Raw genomic sequence first — 14,347 nt, 5'->3', positions numbered from 1 at the left:
GAGCGAGACTACGTCTCAGAAGAAAAAAAAAAAAAAAAATTGGTAGCCTTTGTGTGTGTGAAGGGTTTGAACTATAATACCTGCTTTCAAATAGATATAGGACTATACAAGGTTACTTTTTCTTTAGTGAATTTTGGTAGTTCTCATTTCTTAACAGATTTGGCCATTTCATACAAGTTATCACATTCATTATTATATATTGTTTGGAGCCAAAACTGATTCTAACTGATACAAAATTTGATTTCTGGCATTGTAAATGGCTCGTCACTACTTTTAGCACCAAGTTGATTACGAGATATGAACAGTACACTGGGCATGATAAGGAATGGAGGAGTCAGCCCTACAATAGCATTTTAAAATAAAAGACAACTCAAGGAAACTTGATCTAGTTATTCAAGTAGTGCATAACTAGTTAGGCCTAAGTGAGAGCTAGTTTGAGAAGACTGGTTTTATTTGTTGTTGCTGCTTTGTCACTTTGCCTCTAAGCTGTTTCTAGGTATCTCAGAAACTCCACCTCCTGGACTGTGTGTGATATGTCTTATACAGTGGGTAACCAGTTAACCTAGAGGCAGAAGTTCCTCATGTTTGTAGGTTTGAGGTCTGTATCATAACATTGTAGGCAGATGACCTTTTATCACAGCACAGACATTCTGTGAAAATAGGACATGGTTATTTTAAAAACGGTATTCCTCCAGAAAGGGAGAGGCAAAGCTTTCCCCAGTCTCCCCTTTTGCAAGCCTGGGTGGTCCGCTCAAGCTGATGGGCTCACCTGACAGTTCCCGGTTCATACAGAGTCAGGTGGCGGTTGGATGAGAGGGTCTGCCCCTCATGCTCAAGGCTTCATTCTAAAGGGTCCTCTACATTTGGAAAGTTCCTGTAACAGTATTTAATGTCACTGAAATTACTGTTAGTTACAGCTGGAAAATTCTGGGGAAAAATATACCATGAGACAGTGAGCACCTACACTAGCTGGGTTGGAGCCCTTTCTAAAGATTCTTTTTTTTTTTTTTTTTTGAGACGGAGTCTTGCTCTGTCACCCAGGCTGGAGTGCAGTGGCCGGATCTCAGCTCACTGCAAGCTCTGCCTCCCGGGTTTACGCCATTCTCCTGCCTCAGCCTCCCGAGTAGCTGGGACTACAGGAGCCCGCCACCTCGCCCGGCTAGTTTTTTTTTGTATTTTTTAGTAGAGACGGGGTTTCACTGGGTTAGCCAGGATGGTCTCGATCTGCTGACCTTGTGATCCGCCCGTCTTGGCCTCCCAAAGTGCTGGGATTACAGGCTTGAGCCACCGCGCCCGGCTAAAGATTCTTGAAACACTCGTTGAAGAACTGACTCTATGTGATTAATTGCAGGTGAACCAATATGTCATCATTTATTTTAACATAGAAAATAGTATTAATGAGTCTGAAGCCCCTGACGCAGCTGGGGCCAGAGTGTGCCCTGCTTCTGGCAAGACAGCGTGGTTTCATGGGCACAGGGTGGCTGGCACCACTCCTCAGGTGCCGTGGTTCTGTAGTCACAGTGTGGTTCTGAAGTCAGCAATGTGGGAGGGATCTCTTACCAGTCTACACGATCTTCCTGATAGCATCACCTCCCCCTCCTTAGGGAGCATCTACATTTTGGCCAAACATTAGGAGCTTAATATTTAATGTTAAAAGAGAAACTGTTTAGAAAGTCTAGGAACCTCTCATGTGCCTCGTGGCAATTATAAGATCCCTGGGCCCCCCTTAAACAAAGAGCTTTGTTCTTTTAAAGCAATTACCAGAAGTAAAAAAGCAATAATGCCAGTAAAACTTTTAAAGGCACATGTGCAGGGAGCCTATTGGAGTTCAGGCTGTCTATGGGTAGCTAGTGATCTAGCTGTGACACAGGAAGATGCTGTCTTCTGGAGGGTGAAATCTCAGTGTCCCTATAGCCATTGCTCCTGCAAACCCCATCTGTGGTTGGTGGAGACATTAGCATTTAGTTGACACTTTTACCATGGTTGGATGGAAGGTATTGCATTTCCATGGAGCATCATTGCATCTTGATGTATTGACTACTAGGTTGCCAGCATCTTCAGTAGCAAGCTATGGTTAGGTTAGTCAGGTGATTCGCTCAGCAAAAATGGTGAGGTGGCCAGGTACCTTGGCTCACACCTGTAATCCCAGCACTTTGGGAGGCCAAGGTAAGAGAATGACTTGAGGCTAGGAGCTCAAGACCAGCCTGGGCAACATAGGGAGATCTCATTTCTGCAAAAAATCGAAAAAGTAGCCAGGTATGATGGTGCACACGTGTTGTCCCAGCTACTCAGGAGGCTAAGGTGCCAGAATCCTTTCAGCCCAGGAGTTTGAGTTTGAGTGAGTTTATGACTGCACTACTGCACTCCAGCCTGGGCAGCAGAGTGAGATCTGTCTAAAAAAGAAAAAGAAAAAAAACATGGTGAAGCATTATGAAAGAGTTTTGCTTGTGAGTTGCCTTTTGGTGGTTGGAAGGAAGCTCGTGTCCTGGCTTCCATACTTGCAGCATTTGCCCCATGCTGCTTTCTCAGCCCCACCTGCGCCCATCCCTCCAATGGGCCCTGCCCATCTGAAGCTCTGTCCAGTACTGCAGCCCACGGTGCCACCCTTCCCACCTTTGGTGCGTGTCCTTCGGCCTGGAGTGATTTCTCAGTGTGGCTGCCACCTTCGCTGTGTGCGAGCTCCTTGTCTCCAGAGCCTACCTGCAACTTGGACCTTCTCTTCCTGGAGAAACCCCTCCCTAGGATCTGGTTTTCTCCGGCAGGCACTGTCCTCACTGAAGAAAGCTTGCCCTCCCTCCTTTCCATGCTTCATGCTAACTTCAAATCCTTGTCTTCAAACATCTTTTTTTCTCCCCATTTTCCTCACTCACACCAGTCCCAATGTTTTCGATGTCAAATGGGCTACATTTGTAGTCTTGGTCAAGAATTCCTGTTGAATAAGAGTGGGATGTCTCTCTTTCTGTATTTTTATTGATATGATCAGATTTACGTATGTGTACGTGGGAGCTGTTTTAAGAACTTAAAATTATGCAAGACCTCTGTAAACTTATTTTCATTCATCTGAGTACATGATTTCCTTACCTTAGTTAAAAATGACAGAAGGCCCTAGTTATATTTCTATACTTTGTTTTCAGACAACTTTACATTTAAAGATCTTTTCATGTTAGTACATGTAGAGTATCCTAATTCTTTTCGACCTTTGCATGTAATGCTATGCTATGAATTCACTGTTGTATAGAAACATTTATTGGGACTAAAGAGTACATTCCTGTAAAATATTTTAATCATTTAAAAACACTTCTGTGTTTCTGTGCTTTCTGTAGAAAGTAAAAATGTTATAAGAATTCTACCATTTGAAGGGTATTAGTCACATGAAGATAAGGAGTAACTTCGTTTTGTAAAATAATCAGTTCTAGTTTCCTGTGTTCAAATATATGTATGTACTTAGTTTGATGCATATATATGTAATTAGTATGTATCTCATAGATTTATGACTTGGGGGTATAGTGTAGATGTGTTACATGGATATGTTGTGTAGTGTTGAAGTCTGGGAGTTTAGTGCACCTGTTGCTTGAATAGTGAACGTTGTACCCCATAGGTAATTTTTCAACCCTCACCCCCATCTCACCGGTGTCTGTTATTGCACTCTATAATTCCCTGTATACAATGGAACAAAAACTCTGTAACAAGTGCTATGTCTGGCATTGGGGACACACAGAGATGAATAAGGCTGTACCCTGAGGAGCATCAGACAACCTAGACCACTGGTAATACAAGGCAAGGGAAGAAGTAGTATTGTCTTCTAAAGTAGGAACAGCTGGTTTTGACTTGGGAGCAGGCCTAAGGGGACAGGCCTGGGTCTGGGGAACAGGCTGTGGAAAGGGTATTCCTGGGAGCTGGGAAATCAGCCTCAGATCTGCAAGCAGCAGCTTCTCTTCATCCTTAGGCAGTGGGTGTCTTCAAATGAGAGGACCCGGGAGCAGCAGGTTCTTGTACCATTGAAGGCTGTGACAAAGGTTAATAAACACCCTCTGCCCCCAATCCCACCTCAAGATAACAGCCACGTATGTGTTCTTCAGCACCTTCCTTCTGACTCAGAGATCATTGAAATTTTTTTTTACAAGAATGTAATATATAATGTGTATATGTATATTTGGTGTGTGTGTTTATCTTTGTACATACTGCTGCTCTTGTTTTCACTGGGCCAATTTATAAGAATGAGCTGAAGGTTTTATATATACATACACATGTAATTTTTTTGCTGCAGAGCATATTCCAGCCAATAGCTTAAGAGCACAAATTGTAGTCTCCTGACAGTAACTGTGCACGCTGTATGGTTTTTAACATCGTTTTAATCAGTAACTATTCATTTTCTTATTCTGCTTTGTCTCATTTCACATTATCTTATGTATCCTTGTTTACATAGGTTCCTAACCTCCATATTTACCACTTTTTAATAACTTTCTATCCTTTCTTTGATAGAATGTGTCAGTACAGACTGACAACTCCTCAGCTGTTGGGTTTAACGGGTGAGGAGGGGAAGGGCCTTCGGGAAAGAAGCCTCACTTATTGATTTCTCTCTTCACACCTGTGCACAGGTGCAATGGTTGGATTTACTGAGATGATAGAGGTAAAAACCCACCGTGGTACTGTTTAACACAAAGTACTTAAGCATACTCTAGGTTCTTTGAGCGGGAGATCATGAAACGTTTGGGGTATATTTTACTAATAGAAAAAAGTACAAGTCTTCCAATATGTAAACACGATTGAATTTACTATAAATTAGAGAAAAGATTAATGAATTCTTATTTCTTATTTTCCAGTTATCCCAACTACAGCACTTTGAGGCTGTTTGCTGTTCTGACATCTTCCATAGCGTTTTGTTGTCTTGAAATTTTATAAGAATTTAGGAGAAGACTAATTACTTAGCTACTAAGGGCTTCAAAGAGCTTCATTCAAAGTGAATATCTGGCTTACAATATGGAGTCACTCCACTGCTTTTTCCTTATATTGTCAGATCACTTGGTCAGTTTGAAAAAGGTGCATACAGTGATACCAGAAAAAAGTTATTTTCTTGGTAGCTTTTGTTAGCTTCTTAGAACATCTGTTATCAAGCTGAGTTCATCATTCCTGGAGAGCAACTAAAGCCCTAACCAAATGTGACTTCACTGCCCATATCATGGAAGATGATGGAGCTGGATTGGAATGTTGCGTGTTTGTCTTTGGTTTCTGAGGTCTATTTTCCGAAACAACATGGTGAAAATGGAGTTGTACACTTTACTTTTCCAGAAAGCACTGGGTATGTATGATACCCCATTGGCTTAAGAACCTCATGTTTCAGGAGGCAGCTCAGTCATCTCCCTGTAATAACAACCAATTCCACAAACCAGTTGTTTGATATGTGGGGCTTGCAGGCCTCCTGGTTTGGGGATGGAAACAAGAAAACCAAATTGGAGTTGGCCTGAAACACAGCTACCACTGAACACTCAGCTCTCTCTGACATGGGCCTGGCTTTGGAGACTGGGTTCTACCCTAGAGAGGACACGAGTCAAGTCCCTGATGCTACGCGACGGAAGGACACGAGGGCCTGGTCATGCCAGGTCCGTGGGACTCTGAAAATGAAGGGCAACATCATGGAAAATATTGTGACTTAAGAGAGCGTCTAAGAGGCAAAAAAGTGATTTTTTTCAAAGCAATGTAGATGAGATGTTACTTAGGAAGGTGTTAAGTTGAGGTAACACATGGCCCCTTTGGAAAATCATAGGAATACCAATACAAAATGGGAAGGGACTGAAGCATTTGCTTCCTGGTGAGGTAACATTAACTTTGGAATTAGGCACATCTGGCTGCACTAACAGTGGTTTTCCAACTCACCGGCAGTGTTTATTACAATGCAGATTCCTAGGATCTTGCCCAGATCTCGTGAATCATGATCTCCGGAGGAGGTTCCTAGGTATCCTCATCTTGAGTGAGCTCTCCAGCTGATTTTAAAACACAGCTAAAGCTTTTAAGAGCTTACTATGTGCCAGACACTGTTTTGAGTGCTTGCTGTGCATTATCTCACTTAGAATGTAAAATGATGGTACGAGCTCAGTATTATCATCTGTGTTTCACAGCCAAGGAAGCCAAGGCTTGGAGTAGCCATTGGACTTGCCCACGGTCACACAATGGATGATGGAGCGGGGATGTGAACACATGCAATGTGTCTTTAGAGTCCACACTCCCAAGCACCAGGGTGCCTGCTCAGCTTTTTATGCTCTTTGTACTCTGGGAATCGCTCAACAAACCAACTTCTCTGGCTGTCGATTTCCTCATTGGTAAAATGGATACAAACAAATTTGAAAGTGTAAAGCCTGTAATAGTAAATCTTGATAATGAAGAGAAGTCCAGCAGCTCTACTTGCTTAGGCTATGAAGAACATCTATGTGATGCAATGTTCTATATTTGTTGCTTGCATTTATGGACAAACTTCAAACATGGTAATGGCAGTAATAATGAAGAATTAAAAAAAAAATTGTTTAGCATGCTTTCTTAGAGGTCCCCTGTGCTGAGCAATTTCACTGTGGCTAGATCTGGATCCCTTCTAATCTTTGAAAATTTCCATTCTCTTTATTTGATTTTTCTACGTTTAAAAACTTTTAGCCTGACAAAGAAAAGATGCCCTCTTCTTGGGGTCAAATATTTAAAGGCCAATCAGTTTAAACACAAGTATCTGTATCAGCAATAGTAAATACACGATCCCTTTGTCTGCAGTGAAGAACTTTTGATCAGTGACCTGCTCACTTTTGGAAAGTACATGAAGGCCTCCAGACCTCTCTTTGTTGCGCTGGCAAAGATAACTTGCCAGGAATCTTTTCAGAGGATAAAGATAATCACTTGTTTTTGAAATTAAAATCTTTTTTTTTTTAAGGTGACAAATCTATCTTCTCGAATTTAAGAGCAGGAACTTAATTCAACAATACACTTACAAATTTATTGCCTGTTGCTGAGGCTAAATTTGACAAGGTGACCTTTTATTAGTCATTTGGTAAAAAAAAAAAAAAAAAAAAAATTGGAATCTCTGTCAAGACTTTGCTCTTTCCAGCATCACAGGGTGACTCATGTGAGGTTGAAAGCGAGTAGCTTTGGGCAGGACTGCCCTGCGGCACAGCTGTGACCTCTAGTTTTGGTGAGTTACAAAAATAGCTGTAGCTTACTTCCACTTGTTTATTCTCATGAGGCATTTAAACAATGTGAATTGATGAACCACAAACTAATGTTTGTTAGGGGTTTTAGTACCTTTCCTAGAAAAACGTTTCTAGCATGACCTGTAAGTAGGCAGAGTAAGCTGCCCTCTCGTCTATCTTTAGGAGTAAGTTTTCTCTTCTAGAAGATAATGAGTGACATTGCTGAAGTCAGGCTGGTTGAGGACCAGGCACGGGAGGAGAGGGAATCTACTCGACTAATAAGAACACACTATCCCTCCTGAATAATCCAGCCTGTGGCAAAAGTTTGCATAAAAAGGGTGAAATCATTGACTGATATTTAGTCAGTGAATATTTGTCAAGTGCCTGCTATATGCCAGGTCCTGGCCACACACTGTGATTTGTGCAGAAAACGATGAAACCGGAAGTGGTTCCTAAGCCCCCGGATGTGGAGCCTAGGAACACGCAGTCACATACACAGCAAGTGCGGAAGCCTAGCAGTGGCCAGCGCTGCCAGGATAGGCCGAGCAGGGAAGCGCGGTGAGGGGCTGAGCTAGACGGGACACGCAGGAAAGCCTTTCTGGAGGGGTCATGTTTCAGCTAAGATCTGAAGGAGAAATAGGGTTAAACTTGCCAAAGGATGAAGAGTACCTTCTGAGTAGAGGGAAAATGTCTTCAGAGCCTGGTGGAAGTGGTTGAGGTGGGGAGAGGAATGGTGTGTCTGATGAGCTGAAAGCACTGGGTGTCGCTGGTGCTTGGATATCCTGGGGTGAGGGGAATAGGGTACAGATGGAGCGAATGACTTAGGCAGGAGAAGACCAGCCTGTGGACTCTGAGCTGGGGTAAGCTGCGGAAGGATTTTAGGCAAAGGGTGATAAAATCAGATTTGCGTTTTGTAAAGAACTTTCTGTCCACCATGTGGAGAACAAACACAGATAGACAGGCCAGATGTATGGAGACAAGTCAAGAAGTTGAGGCATGGGCAGGCACGGTTTCCAGGATGAGGGTGGTGGTGAGGATGGAGACAGAGACACGTAGGAAGGAAAATCTCCCTTGATTGGGAGAGGGACCATTTAAACATGGTGAGAGAGAGAGAAAGACTGGATTGACTGCCAGCATTGAAGCATCTCCAAATGGTGAAGGGTGGTTTTACTCACTCAGAGAGGAACCTCTGGAAGCAGACTAAGGTTGTTATTGTTGGAAATGTTATGAATTTAGACGCATATAGTGTTGAAGCATGTCTTTCTGATATCCCAATAGAGACAGCTAGAGACATCCATCTAGCTATATAGCTCTGGATCTCAGAAGAGCAATCAAGACTGGACAGAAGAATTTGGGAGTCTCTGTATGGCCGTGGGTATTGATAGAGTGTGAAAGGAATGAACTATAAATGAACTTTGAGAAATTACAACATTTAATGACTGAGTGGAGGAGGATGAGCCAGCAAGGAAGATTGAGTGGGACATGCAGGAGGAAAACCAAGAGAATACAGTTTCCTGGAAACCAAAGGAAGGTGGTATTTCAAAGAGAGAGAATAATAGTCGGTGGTGCCAAAAGCTACAGACGGTCCAGTAAGATGAGGAGGGACCAGATTCCACTGGATTTAGCAACACGGAGATTCTCAGTAACTTCAGGAAGATTAACTTCAGAAATTAATGTGAAATCCAAGGGCAGGGGCGTGTTTTACCCAATGCAGAATATAACAATATTTTTAGGGCACTAATCATAAAGTTAAAGCACAGATACATACTGACCTCTGGCTGACTGATTTCAGAGATATGCCATATGGATATTTCTGGAAAGATTTGTAGCTTTCTGGACAAGCAGTGGGGTGGGGAAGAAATGCAGCAAGTTTATGTGTGGGGGGAAAGAAAAGTAGTCAGAAGCCCTGAGGGTTAGTATTTGCAGCCACAACTCAAAAGCAGACCAGGTGATCAGAGGAGCAGCTCTTGCATCTCTAAAGCTGCGGGACTAGGATATAGTTGCCAGAATCTATGAAAGTGTAAGTGCTGTGGGTCTTGCCTCGTGAAGGCAGAAAGGTGCAATGAGAGTCTTGTCCATTCTATTGCCAGCCGTATTAGTCTGTTTGCATGCTGCTAATAAAGATGTACCCAAGATTGGGTAATTTATAAAGAAAAGAGGTTTAATGGACTCACAGTTCCACATAACTAGGGAGGCCTCACAGTCATGGCAGAAGGGAAGGTGAAAAGCAAAGGCACGCCTTATATGGCAGCAGGCAAGAGAGCTTGTGCAGGGGACACAATGTATAAAGCCATCAGATCTTGTGAGACTTATTCACTACCACAAGAATCAACCCCATGATTCAATTATCTCCCCCGGGTCCTGCCCTTGACTCCTGGGGATCACTACAATTCAAGGTGACATTTGGGTGGGGACACAGCCAAACCATGTCACCGGCTCTGCATTATATTCGGGGTAACTCTGCTTGTTTTGTTGTTGTTGTTGTTGTTGTTTTCAGTTGGGAATGATACCGTTCTAGGTTTCTTTTGCTGAGGTCATTTGCAGTTTTGAAATTGTAATAATTACGTTCATCAAGGTGAACATCTAATTTTGCATGCTCAATTAAGCTAATCTGGCATTTGCTGTCCTGTCTTCATCATTGGATGAGCTAATTCTTTGTACTTTTTTTTTTTAATCACAGTATTTTGTCTCCCCACTTGCCTTTTAATCCTCTGTGCATGTGGCAGTGAGCTGTGGCACTCCCTCAAAGGATGAAGTCATGTTTGCTCCCCTGAGGCCTTCTCTGTGTAATCGTGGTCTCTGTATAACACCAAGGCCGCAATTTTCAGGAATAAACACAGATGGGAATGGATGATTCCTTGGTTTCATAAAACCTCTAAGCAACATTAGATAATGCTCATTGATAGAAGTAAAACTCAATTATTCTCTGTGCCAGTAGTTTTTATGTCTCGTAAGAGATTCTACTGGAGGGATCACTGGGTATTTCAAAGATGTTTGGAAACAACACGTTGATGGAATTGTCTTCAATGGAAAGTCATAAATGTTTGCTGATGATTTTTGGTGGGTCTATCAAAATCAATTAACCCTACCATTGTTTCATTTTGTGCTCACTTGAAAAAAAAGTATTGAAGAGGACGAATTTTGCAGCAGTGGGGAAAATACTGCTAAATACTGAAAACTCTTTGAATTCTAGAAGAATAGAAACTTGAGAATTGTTCCTCAATGGGAGAAATATTTAGAAAAGCAATTTTCATCACTTTGTATTTTTCCGTGCAAGTAGAGTAATTAAAAACATAGTGATTTAAGCTGACTCAAAGTATGATGAAAGAAACATTACATGTTTTAAATGTTTAAAATCATTTTAAACATTTTAAATCATATTGGTATTTAAAATCATATTGAAATCTGAGGATGCTGTGGAAGCTGTTAAAAGTTTATTCACTGGAATATGTACAACATATATTTTGCACAGGAAAAAAACGTTTTTTGATATAGTGACATTTATGATGTAAAATATAATAGGACACAACTTCAACTTGAATGTTTGAGAGGAATTAAATGAGATCATGGCTGTAAAGTTCTCAGCACAGTGCCTGGTGCACTATGTATGCAGATGGCAGCTGGTGTTACAAGCCTCTCTCTTCTCTACAGCATTCTTCACTAGAGCAATGCTGGTGACATGTGTGTACATCATGGGAACATTTGGGAATCTTATGTACGCCCAGTGTCTCTTCTCAAGACAAGCTGCATACACACAAAGGCCAGGTGCTTTGCCTCAAACTGACTGGCCCAGTTTGGGGCATTAACCAACAGTGGCCGAATATGAGATGTAATTTCTTTACAAGGTGCTTCAGCTGTTCTGTGGTGAGGTTGCCTATTGAGTAGTTATCAGTTGACACATCTGACATTTTTTCAATGTCATAAAACATTCTCGGTAACCTCAGGAAGATTGACTTCAGAAATTAATGTGCAATCCAATGGCAGGAACATATTTCATCCATTTTTTTCAACGTTTTACACTGAAAAAAATGTCAGATGTGTCAACTGGTAAAAACAAAAGGGATGTGTCATAAGATCAATCAGTAAAAACAAAGGGGTTGTATCATAAGAGGGAGAAGGGAAAGACTTGGATGGAGAAGAGGGCAGAGAGAGAAGCTGCACCATGGGAACAATGGCACCAGTGGAGGCGGTCGTGGGCATCTGCTGATGAAGGGTGCTCATGGTCCAGTAAGATGGGGAGAGACCATGGACTGTGTGGGGCTCAGATGGTACGGAGCCTACTTCATTTCTCCACTAGGCCTGGCTGTGTAGTTTCAGAGATGTCCTCTGAGTTTTCTTTCTTCATTATCTTTAACACCTCAGGCTGTGCTTCTCAAAATTTCCGATGAAAGTACCCCACAGTCTGATAGTTGAGATGGGGAGCCTTGGAGATCTGGAGATCCAGGCTGGAGCTGCAGGCAGATTCCCTTCACTTCTCTACTTCTCTATGAGACTCCTTTCACTTTTTCTTAGACTCTCAAAAATGTACCTGATTTTCATACTTCAGTCTATAATAGATTTATTTGAATGGGGGGAAGACTGCCATCCAGAAAACAGATCCAGTAAGAAAATGTGCTGCTATTTGAGTACCACATTTGGAGAATTGATTTGAGCAACCTGGCACATCTCTGTTCTTAACAAACTAAATGGCCAGAGAACAAGATGACCTCACTTTTTCCCGGAAAGTGGAGAGGGTCATTTGCAGTCTCTTGTAAAGATGAACGGGGGTCTGTAAGCCAAGCTACAGGGTCCCCTCATGCAGCTGGTCTGGGATCCAAATGAGTATTTATCATTTTCTTTCTTTACTGCCCATTCAAGATTCTTCACCACTAACTAACATTTCAGTGGGTCTGGGTGGTTTGACCGATGGGATAATCCAGGACTTTAGCCCTGAGGGGTGTGAACTCTTAGTTGCCTTGCTTTTATAGGTGTGTGATTGAAGACATTGCTATTTACGGCTGCCACAGAGCATGGAGGCACCTTGTGGGACTGTAGGCAACGATGCAGCTGTGGAGAGATGCCTAAATTACACTTGGCTTGACAGCCCACTGTGGACAGTGGTGGTTCAGAGTCCTTGATATTTTGCTCTTTTCATGTAATGTTTCTTAGATGCATTTCCAAATAGCAATAGAATTCACACATGAAGCAGTTCATTTTTAGCTTCTCTGCTTCTCTACAGTGTTTTAAGTACACTGATACGTTATCATTTCTTTAGTCAGTATTCAACTACAAGATACTTATCTCTGTATTGTTTTTTGACTCCCAGCTTTTGAGATATCCAGCTTACTTGGGCAATACTTCTCCATGATCTTTCTAGTTGGATATTTGAAAATACAGTGGAAATAATTACATCTTAGACACAAAAATCTACTTGATGGTATATCAGTTTATAAAAGAGGGGATGTAGACTTAAAAATTTCAAAATCAGAACTTTTGGTAATCATCTAAAGTTATTTCATAGATTAAAAAATAATTCCAAGGATTTAATGATATGCTTTACCATAATCATAACAAGTTGTGCAAACATATTCATAGAAATCATTAATATATGTTAAGTACCATGCTAAGTATTTTACTGGTATAACCTCATATAATAATCTCCTGTGGTTATCCACAATTTATGGATAAGAAAATATATCCAGTCAGTAGTGGAGCTGGGACTCGAAGCTGAGACTGTGGAGACAGCAAAACCCATCCCACGAGGCCAGTGAGAAGAGATCAGGTCAGTTTCAAAGTGAAGGCATTAAAATATGTGTAAGAACACCCTTGGGCCTAAGATGGGCCCCAACCCTCTGAACCCACCAAAATGTCAAACATTGAATCCCTTTAAAAACTGTCCTTGGCTAAGTCTAAGAACAGGAGCTGGATTTCACCACATAGGCCATATGTTTGCAGCCCTCCAATTCTTATGGAGGCATTTTGAAAGCACTTTCACTCCAAAACAAGTTAAAAAGATTGCTCTAATCAGCAACTCAACAATTTGAACTACATGTTGGCTTAATTAAAACATTTAGATCACAGTTGGATATTATTTCTGTATTGAAATATTTTCCACAAGGATATCATTTTTTGTGAGGTAGATTAGTAAACAGATGAAGGTAAAATATCTGAGACATGGGCTCATTCATTGGATAGAATTTATTGTATTCCCTTTGGAGTTGTTGTGGGATAATGACAGGAATGGAAACATGCATTCATGTAACAATCATGTACTCATTTATCAAGAACATGTTCAGCTGGTGCTATGTGGCAGGCATCCTGTTAGTTGCTATGTCTACAGATAGTGCAAAGTACTATTTTCTTAGTACAGTGCAGATTGTTTTAAAGTGTCGCTAAGGAGGTATTTCCATAGTTCATCTGTAGAAGCAGTCTTTTTAGAAGTTTCCTATTCTATGCTTTTGTTCTTTAATAGTTATAACAATGATATAAAAGGGCTAGGGATGTCATCTTACAGTTATAGAGTGTTAGATTTGGAATTACGTCAAGGACACCTTCTTCATTCCACAGATATGGAACTGACGCCAGGAAGCACAGTAACCTGGAAAAGTTTGCAGAACAATTTAGAGGTGCAGGCAGGAGTGAATCCAAGCCTCCTTATTTCTCTCTTGTCTTTATTTTACTATGCTACTGAAAATGAAGGCATAAATGTTTATCCTCAAGGTGAGAAATCCATTTTAACCCATTCTAGATATATAATAAGTTATGAGTATCTCCTGCAAAGCTCATAACTCTCCAAATAATCTCAACAGATTCAACATGCAATGCCAAGAAATTCTTAATTATAAACTAAATATTTCATTAAGACATTAAATCCACTTGATCATGATGGATAAGCTTTTTGATGTGCTGCTGGATTCGGTTTGGTGGTATTTTATTGAGGATTTTTGCATCAATGTTCATCAGGGATATTGGTCTAAAATTCTCTTTTATTGTTGTGTCTCTGCCATCCCTGGGATGCAAGGCTGGTTCAGCATATGCAAATCAATAATAGTAATCCATCACATAAACAGAACCAAAGACAGAAACCACACGATTATCTCAACAGATGCAGAAAAGGCCTTTGGCAAAATTCCACAGCCCTTCATGCTAAAAACTCTCAAAAATTAGGTATTGATGGGACATATCTCAAAATAATAAGAGCT

At 41.2% G+C, this 14,347-nt stretch overlaps 1 long non-coding RNA gene across 1 annotated transcript in view; it reads right to left on the bottom strand.

The window, feature by feature from the left end:
* Positions 1-428: 428 nt before the first annotated feature.
* Positions 429-14,347, bottom strand: part of LOC108527483 (uncharacterized) — a 20,787-nt gene continuing 6,868 nt past the window's right edge. Inside the window, exons 3-4 of the long non-coding RNA XR_001884819.1 lie at positions 770-874; positions 429-650 (exon numbers count right to left, since the gene is read on the bottom strand). This is a non-coding gene — a long non-coding RNA (uncharacterized LOC108527483). The remainder of the gene's footprint in view (positions 651-769; positions 875-14,347) is intronic.

The sequence above is a fragment of the Rhinopithecus bieti genome, unplaced genomic scaffold, assembly GCF_001698545.2.
Source record: "Rhinopithecus bieti isolate Rb0 unplaced genomic scaffold, ASM169854v2 scaffold_4654, whole genome shotgun sequence".
NCBI classification, from domain to species: Eukaryota; Metazoa; Chordata; class Mammalia; order Primates; family Cercopithecidae; genus Rhinopithecus; species Rhinopithecus bieti.
This window is presented reverse-complemented; position numbering and strand designations above follow the sequence as displayed.